The sequence below is a fragment of the Pteronotus mesoamericanus genome, unplaced genomic scaffold, assembly GCF_021234165.1.
Source record: "Pteronotus mesoamericanus isolate MK-2021 breed Mesoamerican mustached bat unplaced genomic scaffold, CSHL_Meso_final contig_182, whole genome shotgun sequence".
In the NCBI taxonomy this organism is placed as follows: domain Eukaryota; kingdom Metazoa; phylum Chordata; class Mammalia; order Chiroptera; family Mormoopidae; genus Pteronotus; species Pteronotus mesoamericanus.
The window spans coordinates 14640677-14654620 of NW_026555078.1; the positions used below are offsets into that span (position 1 = coordinate 14640677).

Sequence of the window (13944 nt, forward strand, 5' to 3'; positions counted from 1 at the left end):
GACGGTCCCCAGCTATTCTCTACTCCTGCATTCCTTTTCCAGTCCTCTCTCTCTCCCCCCAACCTGAGACGTTCAGGATTGACTGATCAATAAACGCGATAAAGAGCAGACAGCCAGAGGGAACTGGTAAACAACTGACATAAGTAGATAGATTTAGGAGTGATACACAATACAGAGAATGTGACTAAGGCTGGGGTGTCTGCAGTCGGAGAGCCTGTATAAGAATTCAGGCTTCGCAGATGGACTCGGGGTGGGGTGGGGTGGGGTGGGGTAGGAGGGAGGGGAGCGGAGAGGAGGGGAGGCTCTAACACACACACACACACACACACACACACACAGACACCCCCCCCCTTAAGGAGCATTCTCTCCCTTTCTTTATTCTCCAGCCACATGCTGTATGTGGTTGCAGATTTAGCAGAGCAGGGTGAAGTATTTCATGTACAACCTGCTCTTCAACTTTCCAAAGCTTGTTGCATTTTGCACTTAGTAGGTGCTCATGAGTTCAATAGTCGCTAGACAAGTTACGAGCAAGAAGAAAGAAAAAATTCAGCAACAATTTCAACAGATCCAAACCAGCTAGCCTTCTCCACACCTTAGGACTTGGAAATAAAGTTTTGCTCAGGAGTCTTCTCACCTCAATCTGGTCACAGAGGTTGAGCTAAGGATCAATATTGCAAGGGATGCACAGGTCTGCCACTCAAAGGCAAGCTGCCCTCAGGCTCCAGGAGTTGGCACTAACTGACCCGTTTAATTTTCTTAAAATAAGAGAAACTTTGGCTTTAGATTTTTACAGTCTGGGTTTCTTATTACCAGTGTCTATAATCTTTCATTCTAACCTCTCCCCCCGCTCCCTGAAGATATTATTTATTGATTTTTCGACAGAGGGAAAGGGGGGGAGAAAGAGAGGGAGAGGGAGAGAAACACCGATGTGCAAAAGAAACATGGGTCGGTTGCCTCTTGCACGCCTCCAGCTGGGGACTTGGCCCACAGCCCAGGCTTGTGCCCCAGCTGGAATAGAACTGGTGACCTTTTGGTTTACAGGACAATGCCCAACCAACTGAGCCACACCAGTCAGGGCTCATTCTAATTTCTTAATACTAGTGCTTAAGGAAAACAGTATACCATGAAGGACAGGGGCTTGAAGGCAAAAGGACCTGGGTTTGAGTTCCAGGTGAGCAATTCACACCCCTTCCCTTCTTTCTTTTTTGTACCTTTCTCACCTTGAACAAACCACTCAACCTCTTCAGGGCATACTGCAATATGTAAATTGAATTACATCGCTCATCTACGTAAAACATCCCCAAAGCTTTCCATCGCTCTTACCTTTCGGTCCCAACTCCTTGCCTTGGTCAGCAACACCCTGCACGGCTCTTGTCTCTTTTCTCATTGCGCCCCCACACACCCCATTCATTCTCCAGCCGCACACGCTTTCTTTCTACCCTGAACCTACTGCGTTCCCCCCATCACACTGGCCAACCCTCTACCTGAATTGCTCCCCCTACACCTCCACAGAGTGGCCTCTTGTCTTCATTCAGATCTCTGCCTCTGGCCCCTCCTGGGGAGGCCTTCCTGACCAGGTTCCTCACCCCAACTCATAGAGAATACAGCTACCTTCTTCATAGCGTATAATCCCAGAAAAAATCATGCTATTTATTGTCGACGTGCTAATTGCCTGTCTCCTGTCTCTACAATATAAGCTGTCTTGTTCAGAGCCACGTTATCAAAAATATGGGTACTCAATAAATATTAGATAAATGTTACTGATACATTTGTTTCCTCACCTCAGAAAGGATCAATAAAACTTCCCTGGCAGGACTGTTGAGAGGACTAAATGAGGTAAATGAACATAAATTGTTGACCAAGTGCCAGGAACACAGTATGTTTTAAAAATTTTTTGTTTTTTTTTTCAAATTTAGAAGGCCACTTCCTACAATTCTAACCACCTGAAATAGCTTTCCTCTACACTCATAGATCAAGATCTTTGAATTTTTTCAAATGCTCTCTTCAAGTATGTCTCTTAAGTTTTCCTGACGCAAGATTCCCTCTTGACTGTTTTGATTTGATACTTTTCTTACTAAAATCCTCTAAGAAAGGCAGCCAGTGAAAATAATTACTTGACTTTCTTAGATGATGTATAAGAAAAATCAAATGTCAGTCTAAGGAACGTCCACCTTGCCATGCCTACAAAGTAGACAGGCACATTATGATCCCCCCTGACCCCAGAAATGGGAATAGGAGACTGTGGAATCAAATGTTCTGTAAACTCTGCAAGACTGAAAATCTTGGAGCCTCCTGACTTTTATGGGCTAGCAGGACTGGTGCTCCAAGCGTTCCTGAAAAAAGAGGCCAGTCAAAAGACACCAGGTAAAAACAAAAAATAACTGGAAGTATGGAGACAATTCATGGTGTACTAATTAGAGAATTTGTTAAAGGGCATGAAAATAAACCATTCTATTTACCAAGCAATAGAAACAGAACTTGGGAGAAGCAAGTGGAGTCATAGCCACATCTCGCTGGAGCAGCTCTCCGTCAGCAGAGGGGACAGGAAGGGGGCAGACGCAGGGCGTTGACCTGGCCAAGATCCATTTCCAACCCCTTGGTTATAAACCAACAAGGGCAATATCTTTATTTGTGCCTCTGGGCCTTGTTTCATGTATGAAACTAGATGGTAAATTCCATGTGGACAAGACCTGGAGATAACTGTACCAGTGCGTGGTGCACATTCAACAGAACCCACACTTGCTAAGTGACCAAAGTTCTACCACCACTCAAGTACCAAAATTATGGAGTCCTGGGAATACTAATAAGAATGTCCAGTTTTCTCTGATCCCAGTATTTGATACATTATTTAAACCACAACTGAGAGCCATTAGTTTTCAAAAGTTGGGGGCAAATGTCCAAGGAGACACCTTTTGCTGACAGTAGGGCCTGCTGCTGATCTGGATACTTTCGTGCATTCATTTTCCCATTCTCCTCTTTTCTGCCGCCAGGAGGTGAGCTGGTATGACCCCCTATTGTACATCAAGGCAGCAGGAGGACTTGTCCAAAGCAAACAGCAAAAGGGGACAAAGACTAAGCTATAACATTTTTCTTACTTAGTCTAGTTACAAATTCTCATTCCACATGCCATCTTATAATCAGCTGTTAGTTTAATTATGGAATACCCAAATGCTATATAATTACAGCTGTTTTTCACAAATGGGTCCTGCCTCATAAAGTAAAACATCCAGCTAAGTGGCAACACCTGGAATCTGGAAGGACCATGGGCTATAGCAAGAAAAACTAAACAAAGAGGTTGACTGTGTCAACACCTTGTTTTGACTTCTTAAAACGGTTGTCATTAACAGTTTGGCAGGTATCATTATATGTCACCAGAAAACTTAATAACCATTTTTCATTCAGGATACAATGTTACGTCTCCTCTGAGTTAGAAACAAATTTCTAAAATATTTATCTTTAAAGAATTTCTCTTTTCAAGGCCAAAAGAAGGAGAAAGCCATCTTGCAAAAAAGTAAGTTTTATATGTGATTCTGAACTAAGGCAAAGAATGAGACAGAACGATTTTACCTACTTAGGAGGGGTTTTCATGATAAGATGTGTCGAGCCAGCCAGTCCAGATATCAGTTTATTCTACTCCCATGTCAGGCCAAGAATATTTCTCACTGTTTTTTATTACATGAAAGTTCCCAAACCAGGAAATACTCTTCAGTGTGCAATTCCAAGGTGTAAGAATATGTGAAACATCTGAAATATTTGCTAAGCATTTGACAATATTCAATAAAACTTCTATAGATGTCTAAAGTAGCATTATTTCATTGTTGTCAGATAATGAAGTGGAACGTGCCACATAAAATGGAAACTCCGATGGATTTGGCTCCGGGTGTGATTAAGATTCATATTTCAAAAATGTTCCCTTTATAACAGTCGCTTCTGCCGCCAACTCCCAGGGAAGAGATTCAGGATGCTTAAAGGAATACATTATATCCTCTTAGAAAAAGGAAAAATATAAATGGAGCTAACCAAATAATATTTTATTGGTAAATAATTTTCTTTACTATTCCCTGGCATGTAGTATTATTCTTAGATACACATATGCACACCAAGAAAAACTGGATATATTAATCCTGATTGAAATTAATACTTCTAAAATTCCTATAATATCTCGTGCTAAGAAAAGGTAGAAAAAAATCGCCCTGTGTTACCTTAAAATATAATCTCTTACCTTGATTTTCCTAAGCAACTAATTTTTGGAAACCCTATATTATGCCAGCACAGATGCTGTATTTAGGCTTCTACTGTCAATAAAACTTACTAATTCAGAATCAGACACAAATTTAGAATGTGTAATGGAACCTAGGCTAATATGAACCTTTATGGTATCCATAAAGAATGGCTATGTGAAGCACATTAGATATCAAACCAGTTTTGGTGAACCTATTTGCATTTCTTATAAAAATAAAATTATTTTAAGCATGTGACAAGTAACTTGGAAGAAATTTTTATTTTAATCAATTATATATTCTCCAAGATCATTTACTAGGATGGAGATATATAACACACATACATGTCTTGGTCTCATTATTGCATGTATTTGAAAGCAATTTGTTTTTTCAAAAATCCATGATATGGTCTTTCATTAATTCTGACTGACTTTTCCCACTGGCTACCTGGAGTTGTAACACATTACTGCTTACAGTGTTTTAGTCTCTTCCAATAATTAATAGAACACAGAATTCTTTAGCATTCATCTGAAGCATTGTTATCAAACACATTGCCTAGAAAACTAACTTGTCCTTCAAGGCAAGACACTCTAATTAACTTCCCTGAGCTGGCCTTAATTCTGTTAGAGCAATTTCCTCAAATTCTACTTAATTGAGGCAAAGGACTTCATTTTGAGTCAAATTAACTCAAGGCGTTTTATTTAGATACAAGCAATTCTCCTTGGATAAGTATTTTCACAACCCTAAACAGCAATGGATTTAAAATAGTTTGATTTCCAAAGCTTCATAAAATTATCATATAATATAGGACCAGACACAATACCCTCTGTTAAAAAACAATAACAACAACAACAACAACAACAACAACAAACCTGAATGGAATCTTTTAGAATAGGTAAAGTTTTTTTCCAACCTACAGTATCCCATCCACTGGTGAGTTTGAGGCATCTAGGCATCATATTGAAACCATTAACAGCTGACCTACTTTAGCCAACTAAATCCAAAATCATTGACTATTGTGAAATCCTCTATATTGTTCAAATGATTAGACCTATGGATCTGATGCATTTTTTTTAACTCTGTAAGTCTTACCTCTGATAGCCTTGTCTCGTCATTTCTTTAACTATCGTTCAATACTTGTTTTACTGTCCCTCAACTGAAACATTGGCTTATTTTCAGTTTAATAGCAGTCCACTAGTATTTATGAAAATTGCATTTTTACATCAAACACTAACTCCAGATACTTGTGAATTTGTCTCCTCCCAGAGAATAAAATAGAATAAAACAAATATGATTATGAATTATTATACAAGACAAGTTCCTTAATTCACATATAACTGTGATTATAGGTCACTCTAATGGAGACAGTTCAAGATAAAGTCAAATAGTCCCTTTCCCTCTGCCCCATCTGCCATGGTTTAACCACACTAGTGTTTCCTGTTCTTCAAACACAGCAAGTATACTCCTTCCACAAGCCCTTGACTTATGTGAATGACTAAGCACAGAATATTCTTTCCCTAAACCTTCCCAAGACTGGACCTTTCACACCATTCAAGTTGCAAATGCCCAAAATTCAAAGGTCATTTTTCTCAGAAAGGCTATCAGGACAGTTATATCTAAAGTCTTACTTCCTCCCACATCCAGACATTTACTTTATCCTATTTAATTTTATGTGTTGCATTAGGCAATACCCGATGCATATATGTACTCATATGTTCACAAACATCTCAAATGGAATGCAAACCTCATAAGGATTAGGGACAGCATTGATCTTGTTCAGCATTGGCTTAGTAGCACCTAGAAGAAAAATTGCTTTAATAAGTAGTTTTTCAAGCTTCTATTCATCTTAGAGTTTGGAATACTAGGTAGTTTAGTAGTCTACTTCCCAAACATAATTTCTACAAATACATCTCTCTTCTGGTCCTAGCCCAGAAATCAGCCAACTATGGCTCTTTTGGGCCAACTCTGGCCTGCTTCTGTTTTAGTAAATAAAATTGTACTGGAATGCTGCCTTGCCCATTAGTTTACAATCGACTATGGCTGCTTTTGTATTAGTACACTGGCAGAATTAAATTATGAAAGAGAATTTAGCTCTGGCAGAAACTACATGGCTCACAAGACTGAAATATTTACTATCTGGCCATTTATAGAAAAAGTTAGCCAACTTCTCTCTAGGCTTTTTAGAGTGGACCACCAAGTCTCTAAGTCTTGATAGAAATACTCGATAATGAAGTTTATTTAATGCCGATGGCTCTCATGGATGAGACAAATTTTAAGAAAGGGCTTCATTTTTCATTGTTTTTAGTTGAAGCAACATTCTCTACAAAAGAGGGTGAGTTTGAAAGACAAGCTATCTCCAAACATACAACTTGTCATCAATAGAAATACTCACTGGTTGCACTTGAATCAATAATAATTAAACTATAAATTAAATGGTGTTTTAGAAGGTCAAACTAAACCACCTAAAAAGATGATAAAATCTTCATCAATAAATACTTGCCTCCAGCAGGTAATTCTGATATAAACAATCAATCTGGATACAGAGCGTCCAAGTAAACTAGTTCTTTGTACAGAACAATTTGAATGGAAAGGTATTATGACTCCTTAGAAGAACAAATATGTGCCTTCAAAGGTGCTGACAAACTCAGACACAATTAAGTATGTTGTTACCTAGAACAAAATACATTTACAGTACAAGGGAATGATCTTCCAAGAATACAAATACTACATGAAATCTAGCTTCGATCCCCGAATCTCCCCTGACATTATTATTCTGAGTAAGGGCTGGCCGTGAGGCTGAGGCAGCCAAATAGTTCAGTACGTCAGCTCCCACTGCAGTGCTCCAAATCACAAGGCAGGCAGGGACAAGCTAAGCCAGCACTGGCCGCGCAGTGGAAGCCCTACGTAAATTGTTCTTTCCAGCAAGACAATGACAAATGGCACAACCTGGAAACCCTTAGGAACAGCAGTCATTATAGCCACAGCAAGTGTTTCACTTTCACTTATTAGCTTGAAACCAATTTGCTCTTGTTCTGTTCCAAAGATTCTATGGAATTTGATAGAAAGGACAGAGCTTTTCCTTTAATATATTCTGATGGGAATCCAACGGTTTTCCTTTTCCCTTTGAAGGATGTTCATTTGATTCATCTCTGGATGAGGGCAAAGGTGAATAGAGAAAACAAGGCATTCGATGGTATTGTTATGAAGATGTTGAATGGTCAATTATTCCTGGAATGGTTCATTTCCCCTTTTAGTTAGTCCAAGGGATTTCTGCAGCAATGACACATGAATGTGATAATATCCAAATTCTGTTTTCTAGTTGTTGATGATCTGCTAGAGAAATAAATGATAAATCAGATCCTTGAAGGCTGTAAGTTCAGTTAAAATGGACTGGAGCTCTGACCTCCCATTCACAACCAGAGGAAGATAATCCCTGAGAAAGGGAAGTGAAGATATTCACAACATAGGCCCATGTAACTATTGATCACACCCCTCAGGGATAACTGATTTTACTAGCAAAATTATACCAGTCATCGACTTTAGTCCTGTAAATATCGACACTCTAAAATAAGGCATGTTTCCACTGGCCAAGAAAATGTGATGGATTGTTGTATGCCATCGTGCAAACCTTTACAGAAAGGACAGTTCATAGGATTCATAATTTATCTTTGGCCCTGAGGAAAGACAGCCAGGAGCAATAATAAACTTACAAAATGCAGCATTAAAAGGCTACCAAAAGTAAAAATGAGCCATGTTGGATGCAAGAGCCACAGTATGTGCGTTTTAGTAGTTACATGGTAGACAAAAATGTCGCTAAAAAAAAAAACCAAAACTTCTTTCTGGTAGGCAAAGTGTCCTCACCTGTAAAATTCAGATAATAACATTGTCTACTCCCAGGGCCAGCTGCACAGGCACGCATTTGGAGAGTCACACAGAGCCCTGTGTGTGTGGGCTTCAATGCTTTGCTGTCTTTGTCTTAAAATTCACAAGAATTTTATCTTTGAATCTGTGTTTTGTAAGTGGCGTTCAGTGGGAGCCTGGCTCATAAGTGGTCTTGCCTCCTCAGGACGTATTCTTGGCCACTCGTTTTTCCTCCTAAACCTCGCAACTGCGGCTATGCAGTCATGGGTGCCCGGGAGGGTCTGCGCTCGCCCTGTCGGTATGTCCATGTTGGAGGGTGCACAGTAGATCGCAAAAAGAAAAAGGAATCCAAGAACTTGACAGTTTGATGTGAAAGAGAAAGAGATAGGGCAAAGCTTTTCTCCTGCTTTCTGAACAAGGGGTTTGCATTTTCATTTTGGGCTAGGCCTCACAAACGATGTAGATGGCCCTGCCTGTTGCATTTTTAATTGTTGTGGGGATGAAAGGATGCAATATAAATAAAAAAATTGAAAATATTACCTGGCATAAAAATAGATGCTCATTAAATGTTGCCCATTGATTGTTTTTGTTGTTGCTTCTTCTGCATATATTTCACCATGCACAAACGCATATATGCACATCATTTGTACCACTTAACTTTACCAGGGAGGGTTTAACCCCTCTGGGATTAAACTGAACCCTTGATCCCCGTGACTTGGTAGATGAAGATCCTCACTCTTAATAATGTGACCTTACTTGGAATGAGTCAAATAGCCCTACATTCATTTCACACAAGATTCTAAAACAGCTGCCACAAAACTCCATTAAAATTCTAGACATTGTCTTGGGTACACTCAGCTTCTTCAAACACTGATTCCTATCCTGTCTCCTATGAAAAAATTTTACAGAGGAAGCAATTCCCTTTGACAACTCAGAAAGGTTAGATGAGTACCCAGGAGGCCTGAGGAAACTGGTGTTTCAACTGTTACAAGTTCAAATGATCAACAAGCAATTCAAGCTGTGAGACACGTGGGCTGCCAGAGCATCTGTGGTTTCGGGGGCCTGTTTAAAAATGCTGGGATGGAAACCACATGGTTGGGAGCTAGGCTTCTGTTCAGATACTTTTCTTCTTCATCAAATGATGTTACAGCCATTACCAATAATAATCATGGCTCAGAATAGTTGCCTGAGGACCAAGAGCTAAGGAGCAGCAGCGCAGGTTTTGCTGAACCTAAGACCAGTTCTGGTCCTTCCACTCTGCAGCGCTGCTACTTGTGCTGTTGATTTTGTTTTGTTGTCCTGCTCTGAGTTATCTTCCTCTCACTCTTTAGGACCAGTGTGAAGTCTCAGAGGCCTATAACAATAATACAGGGATGGGTACAAATTTCTATCTGAGGTGTGTGAGGCATAAAACCCACACAAAACTGGCATGTACAGCAGTTACTGCCCAAAAGTAATCTGGCCCTGAATGTCTCTTTGAATCACGGCATTTGGGTGAAAGAAGGGTCAGCTGGCTTTCAATCACATTTCCTCATTAAATGTTAGCCTTCTAACACAGTAGTATTTAGTAAGGATTTCTAAAAACCCATTTCTCCTTGGGAATGAGACAAACATCCTTAGCATGGTAATCTATGGTATTTTCATCTGATCTGCTGACATTTCCCCCTTCATAAATATGGAATAATTTTCCCCTTACTAAGAAATTTATATTCACCCATGCAGATTTCTCCTGTGACCCAGAATTTCAAGTCATTAAATTTATCATTATTAATTAATTCAATAAATGTGTGTTAATGATGAAAGAGACAATGATGGATATACATGTGAGAAGTCGGTCCAGCGATCGGTTCAGGTGATACATATGTTAGCAAACAGAGCAATGCAAGCGGGATGAGAGTTCTGAAAGATGCGCATTCCACTATGGGAAGTTATAGGTGGACACACCTGTCGGAGGTAAAAGGAAAGGCTTCACGTGAGGGGTGACCCCGAGCTGTCATGGAAGATGAGAAGCAGTTGGCTAGGCAGATACAGAAAGAAAGGGGTATACTGTCCATAACAGAAAGCACGGGTGCAGGAACAGAGGCATGAGAGAGCTTGGGGAACGAGGGTAACCACAAACTGTGTGCTAAGACTACAGGACTACAGTAATGGAAAGAGATAAAAGACTATGAGAATGCCAACATTATAAAGAGAAAGCCAAGAAAGCACTGGGCACATGGAGGGTGGCTCAGCAATGGTCAGTTAATGGCATTCTAACACTACCCTCTTCTTAGCACCCATCTCGATGCCTGTATGATAATTCCTAATTCATCCTCTCTCTGTGCATCCCAAAATGCCAAGTATCTTTCCGTCATAAAATTAAAGAGTGCCTTAGAGACTAGTTATGAAAAAGAATGGGATGCTAATATTCTTATAGAGCTGAACTCAGGACACCTCACTCTGTAAAGGTCAAGGTTACAGAAAGGAAACTTGAAGAAATCGGACTTATTAGTGACCAGAAATGGCGTCGTTTGTGAGGACCATCAACACTTATCCTGGAGGCATGGACTGCATTCATTTGAGCATCAACACTCCAGCATTTGAGCAGGCGAGCCAACGCGTGCGGTGGTGGGGAGCAGGGGCTCGGGGATCAAGCAGACTGAACCTGACGCTGGGCAAAGCATTTCGCATCACGAAGTCTCATTTCTAAAATGAGGATAATCACAACTACCTTGTAATACCGTGGTGATTTAACAAATCATGCAAACCAACTGCTCAACCCAGGGGCCTGGCATATAGAAAACAATCGATTGTTGCTATTGTTTTTACTATCATTAGTAGCCACGTGTGAGGTTGATATACTTTATATAATAGCAAGGGTATTCGAAATTTTATTGTAAATATCCTTGGTACAGATTTACATGGCAGCATCCATTTTTGCTGTGATGAAGTAGAAAAAGGGTCCAAGGAAATTTTGGAGAGGGGAAAGAAAGGGTTAGTGTCTTCATTTAGTGTTCCATGTTTATGCCTTTGAACTGCTAAACGAACCCTGGCTGATGTGGCTCAGCAGGCTGGGCATCGTCCCACAAAAAAAAAAAAAAGTCTGGGGTTCATTAGGACACACAACTTGGTTGTGGGCCAGGTCCCAGGTAGGGAGAGGTCAAGAGGCAACAGATCCATGTTTCTCTATCACATCAATAATTCTCTCCCTTTCTTTCCCCCTCCCTTCCCCTCTTTCTAAAAGATAAATAAATAAAATTTAAAAAAAAAGAAAGAAAGAAATGTTAAATGATTTTCTCACCCTTTGTTTTCTACCAGGTATGGAGGAGTGTGGATAAACTCAATCATGAATGGGTAGGCACCCGGGCACTTACCTAGTCATAGGCTCATACAATGTCTAGTGTTTCTATTTCTGACAATCAGTAAGCTTTTTTTTAATTGACTCCTTTATCAAAGGGGAATTTGCTTGTAAATAACCATAAGGGAACAGTTTAATTAAACATTCCAACTACTGACAAGTATGTGAGTTTAATTTCAACTATCAATTTCTTCTCATGAGCACCCTGTAACCCTTCTCTAGCCATCCCCTGCCCAATGGCTTTATCATATGGTCTTCATCTATCTTCCTTTGTGTTGTCCTTTTCTCTGTAAGGTCAAAAAGATACAGGATTTTTCTACAGTGATAAAACATATTACACTCATGCCACTCCATTACGAGTGCCTATCTGTGCCCTTTCTCTCGTCTGCCTTTCTCGCCCACATTTGCTCGTTGCCATCTGCTGCTTCCGCTCCTCTCAGGCCTTCTGTCTCTGCGGCCCTCACCACCCCCCACTCCTGTTGGCATCCTCATTGGGGTCAGTGGGGTGGTTCTTCCCTGCAGGTACTGGGAAAGGAAGGAAGGCAAAGGGCTCCCTGACACAATGTCACAGGAAAACCATTCATAGGAAAGAAATAGTCTGTCCTCTCTCCACCTTCAGTGCTTCTAATTATTACCTCTGGGACAGAGGAGTAGCCCTCTGTTTATTGCTTTAGACCGCATCCCACCCACACTTGTGGGTAACACCAATATCATTTCTCTGTCATCTCCTAGGTTTCAGAATTAAGTTTATTTCTATTCATATTGCTGCTGACCTCACACACAAGAATTTAGGTCATAACATCCTTTGTTACATGGTACCTGTTCAGCCCCTCACCCTCACCTTTTAAACTAATTCTAAAGGGGGGAGGGGAGCCCTGCACCATCATTTAAGGATGGCTCGATTTACATGACAAAGGTACTCATTTGATTAAGAATCCGAAAATGAAATTTATGAAGACTCATGCCTGTCACTAATCACTCTGAGACCTTACGCAATGCACTTGGCTTCCACAAGCCTTGGTTTCCCACTAAGAGTGGGCTGATATTTTAAAGTGTGCTCCACCAGACCCACAGTGGGGATCCTAAGCCCATGACCATTCAAAGACCTTGCTTCAGGGCACACGATCTCTATTACACCTTGTCTCTTTCGGAACACTTTACCTTTTAACATTTTCCTACTGCCATATAATTTCAGCCACTCCGATTACTATAACTAAACACCACACCTCTTGCTCCCATCCCCCGACACCCTCTCTTGCTTCCCATCCCGAGTGGGGCCCTTCCATCAGCCACCAGGATCACGGATGCTGACAAAGGGTTGGCATCAGGCTCTGGGAATAACAGCATAACTTTTTTTCTCTACAGATTTTACATCATCAGATGTACTCTGAAACAGCTTCATTTTTAGAAAAAAAACATATAAATCTCTTTAAGGTTTATTTCTCTAACTTCCAACAAACTAATTTAGAAAGTGATTTTAATCATTGAATAGAACAGGCAGAAAATTACTCCATTTCTTATAGAAACAACATACCTTGGTCTCAATGTTTTCTTTTCAAAATTGACTCTAAAACTGACAAAAGCTATACTTGCTGAGATGCTCTGAATCAGTAGGGAGACTTGCATTTTGTGGGCAATTGTTCCGGAAACTCTAGAATTCAGATTAAAATCATCTCTTCTATGATATATGGCTGAAACCTACTGAGATATTATATATACAATGAAAGGGAAGTACATCCATTGATGCATTTATCTTGTCATCAAATAGAAATGGAAAGTTTTGGTTGATAATTGCCAAATGAATACTGCACATTCTCCACTTCACTCATAAAGTGGTCCTTCCTAATTCTTAAAATACAAACTCTGTCTAACTCTAGAACTAACTGAACTCTTCACCCTGCAAATCTTACTGTGGCAATTACACAAATAAAATGGATCAGAAGTCAAAAAGAAATCTTCAAAAAGAGGAGGAGGAAAAACAGAAACACCGTTTATACACAAAACTACAATGCCTAAAAAACACCAGCCGCTGCAAGGAGAGCAGGAACACAGGCTGTGCTGCTCGAGGCAGGTGGTCAGGGGAAGGGGTGAGCAAAGGAAGGGATGGGCGATCAGGAGAAAGGCCTGGGTAAGATCCATGTTACGGGCCTGAGTATGAAGAATACACATCTGCTATGAAAAAAAAAGAAACCATTATGCTGAGTTGAATGGTGAAATGAATCATCCCTGAACAAAATTTATGAGAGTCTCATCTGGATTTTAGAAATGATGCATGCATCTGAGATCCAGCTTCTATAAGAGAAACAGAAAAAGGATAAAAATGGGGCAGGAGGTACCAGCCAATGAGGATTCCTTCTGCATTTTCCTTGGCAATTCATAGTATGAATCCTTAAAATGGACATCAACACCTGGAACCCAGTTAACTCTCAGGAAGTGTTCTTGGAATAAGTGAATGAAGAACGAGGAAGAATGACAAAATACTTACTGAGACACAAGTCATCTTCCTTCATGAAATTTTCCTGACCA

General features: G+C 40.2%; 1 protein-coding gene across 12 annotated transcripts in view; it reads right to left on the reverse strand.

Annotated features, from left to right (window-relative positions):
• Window positions 1–13944, reverse strand: part of NRXN3 (neurexin 3) — a 1414514-nt gene that overhangs the window by 885368 nt on the left and 515202 nt on the right. The gene's annotated exons all lie outside the window — the stretch shown is intronic.